The sequence below is a fragment of the Amblyomma americanum genome, chromosome 8, assembly GCF_052857255.1.
Source record: "Amblyomma americanum isolate KBUSLIRL-KWMA chromosome 8, ASM5285725v1, whole genome shotgun sequence".
Taxonomy (NCBI): Eukaryota; Metazoa; Arthropoda; class Arachnida; order Ixodida; family Ixodidae; genus Amblyomma; species Amblyomma americanum.
This window is the reverse complement of record NC_135504.1, coordinates 59,730,130-59,746,251: the sequence shown is the minus strand read 5'-3', so window position 1 is coordinate 59,746,251 and position 16,122 is coordinate 59,730,130. Positions and strand designations below refer to the sequence as shown.

Here is a 16,122-nt window from a genome sequence, read left to right as displayed (position 1 = left end):
CTTGTGATTCCACCACTCTCTACCAACCCTGGTTTTCTCGACACGTCGACGCCAACTATGGCACTGGGTTCTGCGTTGAACGAGAAACTTGATGCTATCAAGTTGATAACTTATTATCCGCAGAAAGAAATTCGAAGGGGATTGTTTCTAAGTGAATGCCTAGCTCCGAATCTGCGTAGAACTGCGGACAGGGCTGACGTAAAGGTTCCCGCAAAATAATGTCTCGCGCTACCCTGCTAAGCGCGTTTTAATAGCTAAATACTGTTACCTTGACCTTATTAATTATGCGCATTGTGAAATTTTGACTCGGTATTCGAGCGTATCAGTTCACAAATTGTTTGACCAGCCGTCGTTGCCAATGAACTTTGGCGTCAGCTGTCCGTGCCGGCTTATAAGCCTTCGTTATGCATGCTTTCAACAATTTCGATCGGCTGATTTCAGAGCGATTATTCCATAACGGTTCAGTGGCATTTAGAGTTCATCTGCTGTGCACCAGATTGCCGGGCAATTTCGGCCACAGTGGCGTCATATTGATTTAAGGGAAACATAAATTTTTATAAGGCTAATCACCCCCCCCCCCCCCTCCACCAGATTGGAGAACGAGTGCATACTATTGATAACAGCCGCAGCATCAGCAGTAGTACTAATAGTAGTACCTATTCTTCATTTATAGTAATAACAGTAATAGTAATAAATCTAGCACTAGTAGGAATGGTACTAAATTAGTAGTGGTTTTAGTTGTATCGGTAATATTACCTTAAGCAGTCTGGTTCTTTCTGCTGATTTTGTTGTTTGACGAGGAATAGAAATACGATCAATAGAAGCAGTCACGTCAGCCATGCTCTAAGCTAGTCTGTCTGTGCTTCTGTTATTTTTTTGCACTTTTTTTTCTTTTTCTACTGTTTGTTAGCCGAAACCGTTTTAATCCATTACCCAGCCACGTTTCGAGCTGCGAACTTCGTGTGATGCATAATACGTGTTCCCTCCGTTTCGTGTGGATTTGTATAGTTGGAATTTTTTGTATTCGCTAGTTTCGCAGCTTAAGTTTCAAGGTTGGGATTCGCGCGCAATTTCTCAGCTCTTCAGCCTCGTGCGAAATTATGCTACGCAGCTCGTATCGTTAAGAAGTTTATGCCTTGAGCAATTTGAGGAGTCTTACTGCTATAAACACCGCGATGCAGCGCGTCTGCTCTGCTGCGGCACTGTTGTTGTGCAGTCTTATTGTTAGTCCAGATTTTCTTCTAGATTGGCAGGGTTTCAAAAGTTCTTCTGATAATTTTTATGCGTGGTCAGGCGGGCACTAATACCGGTCCCCTTCGTCATATAATAAGAGTTAACCGCAGTGTCGTCCGAGCAAGGTAACGCGTCCAGATTTCTTGGGCAAAAATTTTAGAAATTAGAAAATTGTAAGCCACTGGTATAGAAATATCGAAGGTAATGGTCCATTATTCTGATATGTAGAAAAACATTCTTTAGAATGTTTCCATCGATTGTATCGGGCAGTGGAGACTGCCATAAAAAAACCAATGGTGAACGGCTTTGACAATAGCAAAAACGTTGATAGAAAAAAAAATGGACAACTGCCGTCGGGCGATCTGCGGATATAGTGTTATAGTGAAATATTACATTATATAAAAAAATTGCGTTCATAAACGATTTCCCACCCAAAAATTATATTTCCCACAAATGCTGGGTATGTGGTCTCAGCAAACTTTGGTCTGGTTTGGATTATAGTGGTTTTACGCCCCAAAGCAACGCAGGTTACGAGGGACGCCGTAGTGAAGGGATCCTGAAATTTCGAACACCTGGGGTTCTTTAATGTGCGCTTACATCGCACAATACCCGGAACTCTCGAATCTCGATTCTATCGAAATGCGACCAAAAAAGATTTGGTTGGCAATTAGTTCCTGAGAAATGCTTTGCCATTTGCTTCAAACGCGGGAGAACACAAGTGCGCGAGATATGCGAATGCTACGAATTTTTCCGTTTTGCGTGAAAAGTACTTATACTGTAAAATGGCCAGGCTGACACACCGGTTGACAAGCGACTAACAAAATTGCATTATAGTAATTTAACGACCAATCCGATTGTTCAAAAGTGTATAATCCTACGTGAAAAGGTGCATCAACACTAGTTTTCGCGATTTAATTTATTTAGTGCTTTCAGGCACTAAACCTCATCTAATAAAAACCTCATTTGTGAATCCCGTAAAGGTGGTCATGCTTAGGAGCAAAAAGAAAAAAAATATCCCGCAGTAAGGCAATCTCTCGTTCAATCCACAGCGTCGAGCTGCTTGAGTCACGCCAGTCCTCATTAAACCTACTCGCCAGGAATGGGTGGGCCACTCTTGGCGACATCGGTGAGGCAATATTGATTCGCTTCTTGAATTTTTATGGGAAATTATAGCCCCGCAACCCTTCATGGAATCCATGCTAGAGCCAAAAAAAAAATTTTTTTATCACAAATGCGTTTTTTGTGTATTATTTCGCCACGCGTAGCCAATAAGGCTTTTTAGTTTCGAAATCGCATTGCATATTGCTGTAAAGAAAGGTGCATTGTGAGCAGACAAAGGAAATTGATGACCAGCCTATTTCCACTTTATGACGATAACTTTTTTGTAAAATGCGCATATTTGATGTCTTCTAAACGCAATATGTTGGCATAGATTCAATATATACTGGAGCTTACGGTACTTTTAATGCGTAATGATTTTCGATGTGTAATACAATATAAACATTTACGATTTATTTCCTATTCGCTGTTCCGGATCATCGCCGACGGGGCTAGGGGCTCCGAAGCCATATCCTTCGTTCAATTTCGAAGCTCCGGGAAGCGTGAAATTCCGGGACCGTGTTAGCAACCCCTCGAGGGTCATTCGTCCCGTTGCGACTGCATATTTAATAACAGTCCCTACGCACAAAGTAACGCAGCGTGCCGTTACTCCTATCGCATTATTTAAAAAACGAAGCAAGTCAAGCTCTAGAATCGGCGCATCTACAGCTGCGTACGTTTCGGAAGTATTGATGAAAACGCAAATTCCGGACGCACTTTGCTACCACTCCAAACACTGGTTCCTGCCAACCGAACCAGCCACCCATGCACTGCTGGGAAAGATGGCCACAACATTTCCGCGTTTACGGGCGTTAAAAACGCATTTTGCATTGCAAATTATGAGCACCCAGGGTGCTTTAAATCTCTGCCAGTACTCACAGCGCTCGAGCGGCGTCGACAACACTTAGGGCCACACTTTGCTCATTGAAGTGAGCGCGAGGCTTAACTTGACCGTCGTCTTTTTTTTCTTTTTTTAGAGATTGCACTGATCCGTCTTGATCTTCCAAGTAACTAAACAATTATCTCAATGCGAATCGTTACTAAACCACTCGATGTTAAAATGTTGGTCCGTACTTGTCTCGCTCCCAGAAAGTGTACTATCCCAAAAGCTTTGTATTCGTTCGTCCTCAAAACAACCTGCAGTGCGCTTTGGGACGAGGGACGCAATGGGATTTATCGGGAAATGATTCTCGCCGCGCGCAACTGTTTTCAAGTTGTTCGAGATTATCGTAGATGCTTTGCACTTGCACGCCTAGTCTTTAAACTTGTTCTCCGGCTTTCAACTGAGCGAGATCACGTGAGGAGGTGTTTCTTTTTTTTTGACGTCCTCCGAGCAGGTTTGTCGCTATCATCGTTGCTGAGATCATTTCTTTGTGGGCGCAGGTCATTCAAATTTAAGAATTCGTTGCAGGGCCACTTCAGTCAGCTCGTCCATTATGTACGGTGTTGTCAACAGCTCATTTATGGAGTGTGCGCCGACGACAAAGTGGTCGCCATCTTGTGGTGCGTATAACATGGTGAAAGGCTGCAGGTGTATCTAATCGGCTTATCGCCATCTGCTTACGCTTTCAGTACGGAAGCTACGCGCCGCACCCCAAAATGGCGCCCTTGACGTGACGTGAATACCTTGGATACACTTATTTTATTCCTGAAAGCCAGGTGACAGTAGGCTACTTCGAATCACAGTTCAGCACGGAAGACCCGAAGTCTCGAAAGGTTGCACCTATTCATTGCGGCAGGAAAGTTCTTTTAGTGATTTTTCCCTCCAGTATCTGCTGATTAGGGCTAGAGCGCCCCTCACGCCGCCTGTCGACAACCAGGAAGCCGGAGCACGCAGCGCGAGCGGCGCTAACAAACGTGTTCGAAACCCAACACTCTCGGAGTTGGTTCTTTCCTCGCTTAATCTCCCGCAGGCTTTAGTGCTCGGTCCGAGCGCGACCTGTCCATCCGCTTTTCCGACCTCTACCGTGGGTGCCACCGGCTATCCGGCCCTTCCTCACCCAGGCAGCGGCCGAGTAATGCAACCTGAGGCTACTAATCAGGTGACCGCGCTGCAATCGGTAAGTCTGGAGCACAACGCCTTCTGTTGACTTCACGCTGCGATGGCGGCTTGGTCCGAGGCTGAGATGACCCCGCCGCTACCCTCATTCCACTCAAATTACGTTGGCGCGTGCTGATGTCAGTTGGAGGCTTCTTTGTTCCTAGACTATATAAGCAACCAAGCCGGCATGTACGACTTCCTGCTTCGCACACTTCCTCCGGAATTCCTGCAAGACCTGTATCTCGAAGTAACAGCGCAAAAACACCGACGGAACACATAGAACAAGAACACACAACGAGCGCTGACCTCCAAAAAGTTTATTTCGAGGCGTACATTGCTTTATGGCCCGATTTAGAACCGCAGGTTACACAGCCACGTGACTTCTACGACACGTATCAACATTTCTCCGAGAATCATCGCATATCCACCAGCTCCAGTTCTTTTTTTTTTGTCAAAAGTGCAGATGGTCTGCTGACACAATCATCTTAGAGCTTTGCTATCTCGGCTTCCTAGGTTATCTCGCAAACCAGGTGCTCGCCGTGCTTATCAATCACTTTACATCGTGCATACTCAGCCAAGCAAGTTCTTGATGGGCAATCTCTCACCAGTATTCCAATATGCCTGCGCGCTTGATCGACGTTAACTTTGTGTTCTTTTAGTTTTTCGTTGATTCATCTGCCAATGTGACCTATGTGCTCTTTTCCACATTTAAATGGAAGTGAATAAACAACGCCTTCCGTGCACTCGACAGAGCGAGTCTGGTGATTTATTGTGCACCCGCGAAGTTTTTCTGGTGACTTATTTCAAGCTGGATCACCAACAAGCCCAAGCTGCTGTTATGGCTAAGATCTGTACGTGCCACCACCGAGCTTCACACCATGCAAAGACCTGACGACTGCTATACTGAGACACTACAAAGACCCGTACGGTCCTTTCGCCATCACCGAGGTTGATATCGTGACTACGTTCTCGGCTTCTGCAGTACCATCCCCTCATTCCCCCTGTCTCACCTCACAAGTGTCAGCCCCGGGGCCTCAATGTAGGCTCACCATTTTCTGAAATCATTCTAACAACCTAGGTGAATTTCCCATGCAGTCTGGCTAGTTCTCCTACTTGGTGCTCCGCAGCCACTCAGCTCGCCGGATGTGCTCGACAAGTATTCACAACTTCACCAGTGTGAGGCTTCGAAAGTCAAGCCAAGCTTCTCTGATACCGTGGAGTTAAGCAAGTTTATCTTAAGCTCCTCCTGTCCCGATCCACTCGCAGACGCTCAGCAGCAAGGCCATGCCCCCACTGTGCAGCCTCCATCGCTACAGTTGTTGGCCGCACTTTAGCCACGCTCTCAACTTCGCAACAGCACCGCGGTACCTTTGGGCACAGTCGCTATTACAGGACAGCCATCAGCTGTGCTTTGGCCTAGCCTCGGGTTATGCCTCAACATATTAGCGCTATGGGACGTCTACAGCTTCACTTTGCGTCCGTCATGATAATATATCCCACCAGTGGCGTAGCCAGAAATTTTGTTATGGGGGGGCTCATGCTGCAGCGCGGCTTCCCCATAAAATTTTTAGAGGGATCAAACGCAACAATAATAACTGTATTTCCATTGCCATTGAAAATTTCAGTGTGTATTAGATAATGCTAAGCACTGTCCAGACAAGTTAAATATGCATTTTTAAAATAAAATAATGTATTCGTGTGCCTTAAAAATTATGGCAGATATGATTACAAAACCTAAAAATTCGCAGAGGACAAGACACAGGAGAGAAGCAAACAGGACGTGCTCGTCCTCTTTGCTTCTCTCCTGTGTCTTGTCCTCTGCTCAGTTTTATGTCTTGTAATCATGTCATACCAACTATCCCCTTATCCTTCACTCGCGCTAGACATAACTGATACCAATGCTTCCATGTTTTTGAGTATTTAATAAGTAAAGAAAATATCACACGAAGTCTAGAACTATATCGGTCCGGAACCAGCAAAGCAGTGCATGCCGCTGATATGAAAAACGTAATGGCCATGAAATTAGCAAGTAGAGGACAAATATTTTAATGAATGTTTGTCGTTCAAGAACCTTTACATTTCTGTACATATGCCACGGCCAGGGAAAAATCTCAATGACGCTGTCCTTCGTTCCAGTGTACTGCGCAGCAGCAGCTGTGACCGGTCATGAATTGCGAGTAATTGCCCCGACATTTTAGTCGCAACAGCGAGCCACCGATAGGCCCTTGAAAGTTTGTGCTAGGATGGAACCCCTTGCGTTACATGACTCCAGGTGCATGTGCGTTGCCTCGAAATCCAACCCGAGTTTGCAATGTTCGCGCCAAAATGTCTTTTCTAGTCTGAAAAAGACACTGTGGGTAACAAAATCCAGAATTTCTTCCGGCGCCGGTGGTTCGTTTGGTCAGCGGTGCGTGACAGTTCGAGAAAATTTCGGAGGGGGGGGGGAAGAGGGGGTTGAAGCCCCCATAAGCCACCCCCCTGCTGGCTACGCCCTTTTATCCCACAGACGTTCCTTGCACCTCTGGCTGTGCACTTTTCGACTGTTTTAGCTCGATTAATTTTCTTCTGAAAGTGCTTTAATTGTATTTAGAACACTGTCCCCGTTATTTTCCCGAAGTGTTCATCATACATCAGCTTTTCATTTTGCGCGATATTGTTCAGACCTTTGTGTTACGTTATTGCTCTCATGCGCTGTCAGTGGCACTTCGTTACTTTGGTTGTTTTGTTTATTTTACCCAACCAACTCTATAAAACTACGGCGCTTGAGGGCAAGGGAAATTAAAAAATAAGTATTCTACGTCATCCGTGCTGTCCGAGAGGTTTGTACCCTCTGAAACTGGACACGAGATCACGGTATCAAATTGTAGCCATGGGTGTAGCATTGCTATGAGGGCGAAGCGCAAAAACGACCATTTTCTGCCCGATCTTAGCTTACGTTAAGGAACATCACTTGTTTGAACTTAATTCGGAGGCTTCCTCGACGGCGTTTCTCAAAGCCTATTTGCAGTTCCAGAATTTTTAACTTCAGTTAGTACGCTACATTTATCTACTAGATGTTTCAAGACGAAACTGCAACAGTGACTCAGCCTACACAATGCGCATAAATCAAGGGTGCTTAGGACGAGTATCATTCGCAGTAAATGCTTTTGTGTAGGCGATGATAGATAGATCTTTGTTTCTGTTTAAAAAAGAAGCCTCAGTCGGTTGTTTGACGTTTTATGATCTCACCGCACACTTCTTGCAGATTGTGTAAGCGCAACAAAAAGTGGCGCAACTAAAGAGGCTCTTCATTAGTTCCTTCCCTTTTCATGTTTAACCTTTGATGTTTTTGAGCTGACTCGTTTTTACAGGAACATCTTCATACTGGAACTTCTACAATATAAATTGCCGTGGCGTCCCATATCCAAAGGAAAGACTCGCGCGCTTACATGACTGGTAATGAGAACCTTCTTACACGTGCACCAGGCAGTGGTGATGAAGTGAAAGCGGCCCGTATTTTCATCTCACGCATGTCGGCCTGATTCTTGTGAGTCTAGGAGAAGCCATTCTCAAGTTTACAGTTTGCGGAACACCAATCGCTGTCGCGGCGACCTTTCCACCACGGTGGACCGTGAATAGTCTGAAATAATTTTTTACTCGGCTCTCGGCCGCGAAACTTTCGTCGGTGGCGTCATATGTTCCCACTCCTTCCGGAGTTTTCACTTTCGACGACGTTAATTTCCGCAAAGATTGATCAATACCACCAAATGGCCGAAAGTGGTTTCTTTTGGAGGGCGTAAGTGGAAGAGAGGCAGCTACGAGCAAATTATGTGATTCAGTTTCCCAAAAAACCCGGCTGGATTAAAGCAACGTTCACACTTAGGTGAAATGCTGGGTAGGATGTGTCGTCGTCACACCCCTCATGCAAACCAAACAAGTTAGCCAAGTACCTCTTTGGTCAAGCTGGTCTTGTGCTTTTAAAGTAATCGTCGTAATCGTTTGAAGAGATTAAATGGGTGAGAGGCAGTTACGAGCAAATGATGTTATTCAGATTCCCGAAGAAACCAGCGGGGTTAAGGCAACGTTCACAGTTGGGTGAAATGCTTGCTAGGCTGCGCTTTCGTCACCCACCTCATGCAGTCCAAACAAGTTAGCCATGAAGTTCTTTGGACTAAGCTGACCTTGCGCTACTCAAGACCCGTCATCATCATCAAGAGCAAGAAGAGCGCCTGTTGCGGCCTAGTAACTGCGGCCGACCGGGCGGTGTAAAACGCCTTCAGTCTGCAACCACTTCCTTCGGAGAAAAGATTTTCCCTCCTCAACTGCTGATAAAAAAAATCAAATTGCAGCGTTCCGCAATCTGCGAGTGGCACGTGGACGCGGGCCCGTTAACAGAGTTAATTCCAGGTTGGAACGCGAGCGTCCAGAAATATATAATTAGCGAAACGGGCTGAATATAGATGAGGAACAGATTTCTCAAGACCTAGCTGCCCGCTTCATATTACAGCATAAGCAGGGAATGTTGGGGAAACACGGGAAGGCCGCTGTCATTACCACCCGTAGTATGAACGACTTGCTAGCGCTTGCGAAAGTGAAATGCATTTTCCAGAAGAAACTGGCCGCGTAGCGATAGCTTTTAACGGTGTTATTGTTATCAATAACGCTATGATTAAAGCTAATAGTGATTGCAGAGGAATTGATGGCAGTAATAAGATTACTCTGATTCTGGAGGCTTGCAAAAAAAGCACTTTGATGATGAAAAGTCGTCGGAAAAAGTGGCAGCGTACCCAGAAGTGTGCCCTTCTCTTGGTACTTCGAAGCTGTGTGGGATGTTCGCCATTGGCGGTCTCTCGTAAGGCAGGGAGGATTTCTGTACGGGACCCAGTGTCTTTCATGTCTATTCTTACTACTAGTGCTACATCATTCATAGTCATGAAGTGGCTAATGTGTAGTGTTGAGCCAGTGATTGTAGTACGAATAGTAGCAGGCAGACTTGTAACGGTGACGGACAACCGCAAACGACACGGCAGAGAGAGAGCTAATGGAAGACGGCACTAGGAGCTCAACAGTGATTGAACAGAAACAGCGGCGTTTATAGGTTTTGTGCCCGTATGCGCAATAAAACAACCACAACACGATGATGATTGCGTGAATGAACGGCCACAAAAATCTACCAAGAATACATGAACGACAACAATCTACACTTGGAAGGAATGGTGGAGGAGGAGGAGAAGAAGGAAGAAAAGGAAATGCAGGGAGGTTAACCAGAAGAATAACCGGTCTGCCACCCTGCACGGGGGGAAAGGGGTGAGGGGAGAAAAAAAGTGTAGAAGAAAAGAGAGTAGGAGAAAATTGAAGTCGCTATGAAAAGTTAGCAAGCGTTCGGTAAAGTCACAGCGTATCGTGTAGGCCAGAAGTCCTCAAGAAGCGGAGCAGTGCCTTGGAGACCTTCGCTGCCGACGACCGCCGCGGTCAGTGGCCGAGAATTTTCTTTTCCGTCAGTGAGCGAGAATCTAGATGCTCCAGCGCACGGCAAAGAGACTGCCTTTGGAATGGTGGTCATGTGGTTAAAGGCTAATCCTCTAGTGAAAACAAGAATTATTTTTGCAGTGTGAGTGCGTAAGGTGTGCTTGTACATCAACGCAATAAATACAGTCGCCACCCTATGATCGAAATCAGTTGAATGAATCAATTAGCCTCACATTGTCGTAGAGCGAAAAGAATTCCCGCCGATAACTGTTCTTTTTTCTCCTATCACCGCTTGCATGAGTAGGTTGTTATCATTCATCTATTCTTGTAATATTTTTTTAGGAGGGGGAGAGGGGCTGTGGCCTTTTACCTGCGTCTTTTCCCTCTCTTTGTATTTATTTTTTACAACACACACTCATTTCATCTATGGCAGTCGCCGTGTTTTTTCAATAAGTGTTGATTGCTATTACGCCAATTTACGGTTTCTGCCTGCGTCCTGTGTGTTGTGTGATTATTCTTCACTTATACATGCTGACAACTGGCCTACAACTGTACCCTTCCCCTAAATAAGATTTTGGGCAAAATTTTAAGAAATTACAACACTTTTCATCGTTTCAAGTGCTTTTCATTTTTTTTTGACTACGCTCATATAAACCAACCGGTGCACCTCCCTCTACCTGGGAAAGCTTCATAGTTTCAATTGGCATTAACGATTACAACGCGATACACCAGGAAGAATTGCACAAAGACTACTGAAGGAAAATTCAAGGCGTTAAATACGTATCCCTCTTTTGCAATGACGCATGCGTGTGAGTCATGATGTGAGAGCCAGCTGAGCTGCAAAACATTCTTTCCTTATTCTCTATTATTTTAGGGGCCACGTATTATATACAGGTGCCGTAAACAAGCAACGACCTGTAAGAAAAGTGTTATACCTTAGCTCCTGGACTGGCACTTAGTACGCTATACTGCCATCGCAGCTATTACAACGGAAAACGATTGCCTGACAATACTCCTTGAAGTCCAGTTTATGAGTCAAAAGAACATACACGCGCAAGCCAGTACTTCGCCTTCAGATTTTCGTGTTTTCTGCCCCCGTACTGCCAGCAGGGAGCTGCATAGCGGCTGTCCGCCGTTCTGAATTCAGTAAATTTATTACTTTCCTAAGGAAGTCCGTTTTACAAAACGACCGCGCTTGCAGTTTTGCCTGGTTGAGTTCAAACTGATTTGCTCGCAGCGACAGAGGCGGACAGGAGGATATAGCCGGCTCAAATGAAGTGAACGGAAGCGCTCGCTTCGTTTACCATACCTTCAGAGACTTCATGCTTTACATGCTTCACATTACCAAAGACAATAATTGATGTAACACGCCATGACCTTGAAAAAAAAGTGCGTTCAATATGATAAACAGCTAGAGCTCATGCTACATCCCATAGATGTTATTTCGAATACTGAACTTTTTTTTGTTCCGTTAGATAGTTTCATATCGGAGAGGAAAAATATTTACCGTAATATTCTAGCATATCTCAGCTATTTAGGACGTGATTATAAAGCCTTATTTTTGTCTTCAGAACTGAAAAGGACAAATGCGAGTTGATCAGAACATTGGCGGTGCGCACAGCGCCCGTGTCGCGCAGAATGTTAAGAGAATGGAATTTTTCAACGAAGCAGAACGGAATTCACCGCGCTCATCTGTAACTGATCAAAAAGGTAGTAGCGTAATTGGAATCTCCTTTTATCGAGCTTTGAAATACATACGAGCTCTGCTGCGCAGGCGAAAATGAAGCGCGCGCGAAAGGAAATTTTGAGCATAGTAAATCTTGCCTCATTTCAAAGCAAGCACATTTTCCCTCACAACTACGTTTTAAAGGAACTCCTGGAGCTACAGTGTTTTCACTGCCTGCGCATTCAGAATGAAGTTTTATATTATTGATAATTTAGGTCAGTGTTTTAAATTTCGCGCTTTTTTCACTAAAGTAGGCATTCAAAAACTATGTTCTCCTACGTGCGGAATTGAAATGGGGGCTAGCTTTATGTAATTTTTGCCGCTTTCTTCTTGTAAAGAGCTACGTTTTCATGTTTAAGTTACCCCAAAAAACCAAGTAGGTCCTTCAAGGCGACAATTTTTACTTGATTATGTTAATTTCGCAAATTCATTCTGCAGTTAGATATAAGAGGTACTTTTAGACTCAAGGAGAACAAAAAAAAAGAACACATGTCGAGTGTTTTCCGAACGATAGTTTCTATAATTATATGCTTTAACTTTTATTTTACTGCATTTGCAAGTTCCTCTGAAATGACGCGAGACTTAGGCAGGTTTGCATTTGTGAATATATTGCTCATATATACCAACCCTGCCACCCTTAATAATTGGTTTTCAATGAAACAAGTGGTTCAGATATGCACCTTTCAGCTCCATATTCCTTAGTTGTTGACCACAAAATTATAAGGGAAAATCAAGTCCTGGCTTCTTTAGAACGGATTTAATCACTCGCCATCCGGCAATTACGAGAAATTGAAAGTGATAAGTTTCTTCTTCTAGCACAGAGGCATCGCCTACAAAGCAAAACAATGTGGATGAAGCATCCCTATTTTGGAAGGAGTTTGCGAAAAACAAGCATAGAACGGTACGTGAGTTACTATGTGTTCATACGTCAACGGGAGGTGCCATGGTAACCAGCAGTCGAGCAATGTGTCTTAAGCCTTATTGGAGTGAATCTTCTACAACCACCTATTGTCGAGCAAAAGCAACGAATTGCTCATCCAGGCCCGCTAATTTCAAGACAGGTATTTTCTCGAGAAAAATCGCATGTCTGACGCGTCTTGCCAAAATTAGTTTATATTTATTGCCTTTGTTAGCAGAAATCTCGTTTTAAATGCCTGCCGTCATTCCCACCCCCAACCCTTTTCTTTCGCTCTGCGGCTTCTTCTATAAGGCAACAAAAAGCATATTTATTTGAGAGGCTATAGATTGAAAACCGGCTTTGGAGCTAAGTATTTTGATTCATGGCAAATTTCTCTTCACTTCATCTTTTATGTGCACTGCAGACAAGTTTGATCAGTCATGTCGGTTAATCATCAATTGCAAATAACGTTTTTAAAGCATTTTTCGCTGACATGTAGTAATATTTTATAAAACCGTAATTGCTGCGCATAAACTGTTTTGCTGCCTCTCCAACGTTTCCGTGACGAATGAATTCATTGGCTAAGCAAATGTGTGTTTACTTGATTTATTTTACAGAACTTGCAGGTGCAAAACAAGAATAACAATCACAGTGAACTCACAGACTACTGTCGTGGTGTCCGTGGCAAAGTGCACAACTTTTATGGGAACCGTGTAGGAGTGCTATGGGTACCGCATAGCGCTGTTCATAGCAATAATGAGCTATACCTGAGATTGTGCGAATATTCGTTCTTTTTTTTCGTGGCAAGAAGTGAGGCACTCAAAGTAATGTGCCGAATCGAAGGAGTGTGCCGCGTACCTCCATAAGAGCTTGCCAAAGAAATTGTTTTCAAAATCCACTCGCGCAGTTAAACTAAAACGAAGGTTCACCACACATGATCAGCAATATCTCGAAGACAAAAAAAAAACTCTCATTTCCGTGCTGCCTGTGGCAAAGGGCGAAAAGAAAATCGTGGCGCTATGCCAACAGAAACCAATTTTGTGAAGATACGAACGCAAGTAGGCGGAAAAGTTTATTTGTTCCTGGTTTGCAGCCCGAGATTACCGCCATCCTTTCCAACACGAAGCTAGAAGACGCCAAATAGTTTTCTTTTTTTTCCTTCAAAATTTGTACTTCGAAACCCAAGAGCTTCACAACTAGGTTAAACTAGGCCTGAACAGAAAACATTTTGAAATTTCCGTTTGTTCTCGAAATAAGCCTGCTTTCCAGGTAGCGGTCCCGTAAAGCGCGTCGAATTGGTCTGTCGCAACACCCTCGGCTGCCGACGGACTTTTTTTTTCTTGCTTTCGATCACGGACGATATCAGCAGCTGGCCGTTTGAGTATACGTGGCATGGCGTCACTTTAAGAGCCAATCTCTGCCTTTCGGCTCGAAGATAGAACACGAAAACCCTTTCATTCGGAGTGCTGTCAGCTGCCACCAACCCAAGCACTAGAAACTAACTTTGCATATATACTTCCCCCTTAGCCTACGAAATCACTTCAGCAGCTAAGTGGGAGAACGTATAATTTCGCTTATTTTGGCGAGTTCAGCCACGGCTTCCGGTAACTGGCACTACGCTTCAAGAAATTCCTAACTATTTAAGAGATTCGCCCTAGTCGAAGGCGAAAAATGCTCAAACACTCCAAGACGTGCTTCGTGAAAAAACTTCGCGTTGCTAGATTGACTCAACGTATAAATCGAGCTTTTCAGCCTGCTTTTACCAATACGTGAAGACAAGTTGTTCTACCAGTGTCCAAAGCTCAACATCCGGTTCTCGTTCGCAACTTTTGACGCGGTCAGCAATCGTAACGCGGTTAACAGACGACTTCTCTGGAGGAATTGTACTTTGCAATCAATCCTGCTCTTATTTCTGGTGTCCTTGGACTCCTGGCCCGCTGCTCGGACTAAACGTGAGAAAGCACGGGACTCACCGTAGTTAACTTGTCACTGCAGTCAGAGCCGCGATCCTTCGCTCTACCGAGGAGAGAAGTACAAGAGGCCGCCTGCAGCAACCGTGCCCGCTCCAGGTGGAGGATGGCCCAACATTGAGTACGGCGGCCGCGCGGGATCCGGACCCGGGCTAGCGACGCAGGCGCCATCTGTTGACTGTCGCGGCAGACGACAGCGCGTCTCTCGCGAGGCACTTGTTGCTTCGGTCAAACGTCCTGGAAACGGCGGGAAAACATGGCACGTTGGAAGCGCTTGTATAACGACCCGATATGGTCCTATTTAGCGGAACGCTGCGGGCGACGCGATGTAACTGCGGCGAGTGCTGGCGGCGCACACAAAGTTCCGTATTCTATCTGACTTTTTTCCTGTCAGGCTTTTGTAAGAGAGCATGGACATGGAAGAAGAGGTTCGTTCCTGTGATGCATTTTTAGGAAGCTAATTGTTTTCATTGAGTAAACATATAAAAGTCCCGTACAGTGGCTTGTTTCTGCACGCAAGTAAAAAGCACCAGTCATTACAACTGAACTGCACGAATTGTGCCCAGAGCATGCGGTATCTTTTCCTGAGAAGTGTGCGTTGTTTGTCTTTCGAAAACGCTTCATTCGGCGAATATGAGTTATGGCTGGTTTGGGCTGCGATTGGTGCAGAGTGGCCGACCACCCCATAATATGGACTGTACCCTGTAGGATTATTGTTAACTGTACATATTCGCCTTAGATGTGTTCAAAACGAAAAACAATGTTTAAAGAGAGTAGAGTACTCTTCATTTGCCATATGTTAAAACGCCGGAAAATTTTATTTACAAACCGCTTCTTTGAACATATTCAGAAACTCTTCACGGGTAATCCGGAATAAGTTCATCGCCTCCCCTCAAATAACTCTTAAGGTTGTGCCACTGCATGAAACCTGGGGAACATCAGTCATTCTTTTTAAAGTCAATTCATTGGGGGCGCTAATCTGCATGACCAATGGGCTATTTAGGGGCAGGATATTGGTCAGGGAAATTTGGTTTATTCTAAAAAAATCGGATGCAAAACGACACAAGAAAACAAACACAAGACGGGCGCTGTGCTAGAGACTCTGTGAGAAATAACGAAGTCAGTCGCATTTAGAGGTATGTTTAATTTACGGCTAAACTAAACATAAGTTCTCCCGCCTTTTTGTACTTTTTATCTTAGATGGAAAATCAATAACAAAGAAAATGTGCAGCACATGAGCTACATCATCTATAAGTACTCCTGATCGCATTAAACGCCATGACGAGCCTCTTCTTACTGGCAGTTATTCAACCATTCATTAAACACAGTTATCACTGGTCCAGACACACCCCCACCACACATCTGCAAGAAGGGGAAAAAATTGGCGGTGGTTTAGCTCTGGTTAAACCTGGAGTGACGCGATAGCTACAGCTGGCCGAGTGGAACTTGCTCCCGTGACAAACCAGGGGGCGAACCACGTGATCAGCCACGGCGCCGCGCCATCGGCAGCTGCTTCGCACCACGTGACCAACCACGTGACAGCGTGGTGGCGCAGCCACGGGGTGGCTGCGAAGCCACAGGGCGGCAGCGCCGCCACGCTGAAGGCTCGAAATGCTACCGTAGTGTAGCTGTCGCTACAAAAAGCCTAATTAGAGACTGCGCAATTATTTAAATTATGGCGTGTGAAGTGTATGTAAGCCATGTAAGA

At 44.9% G+C, this 16,122-nt stretch overlaps 1 protein-coding gene across 1 annotated transcript in view; it reads right to left on the bottom strand.

The window, feature by feature from the left end:
- Positions 1 to 14,527, bottom strand: part of LOC144101762 (guanylate cyclase 32E-like) — a 276,494-nt gene extending 261,967 nt beyond the window's left edge. The window contains exon 1 of the mRNA XM_077634950.1: positions 14,418 to 14,527. The gene's annotated coding sequence lies outside the window, so the exon portion shown is untranslated. The remainder of the gene's footprint in view (positions 1 to 14,417) is intronic.
- Between the last annotated feature and the right edge of the window lie 1,595 nt (positions 14,528 to 16,122).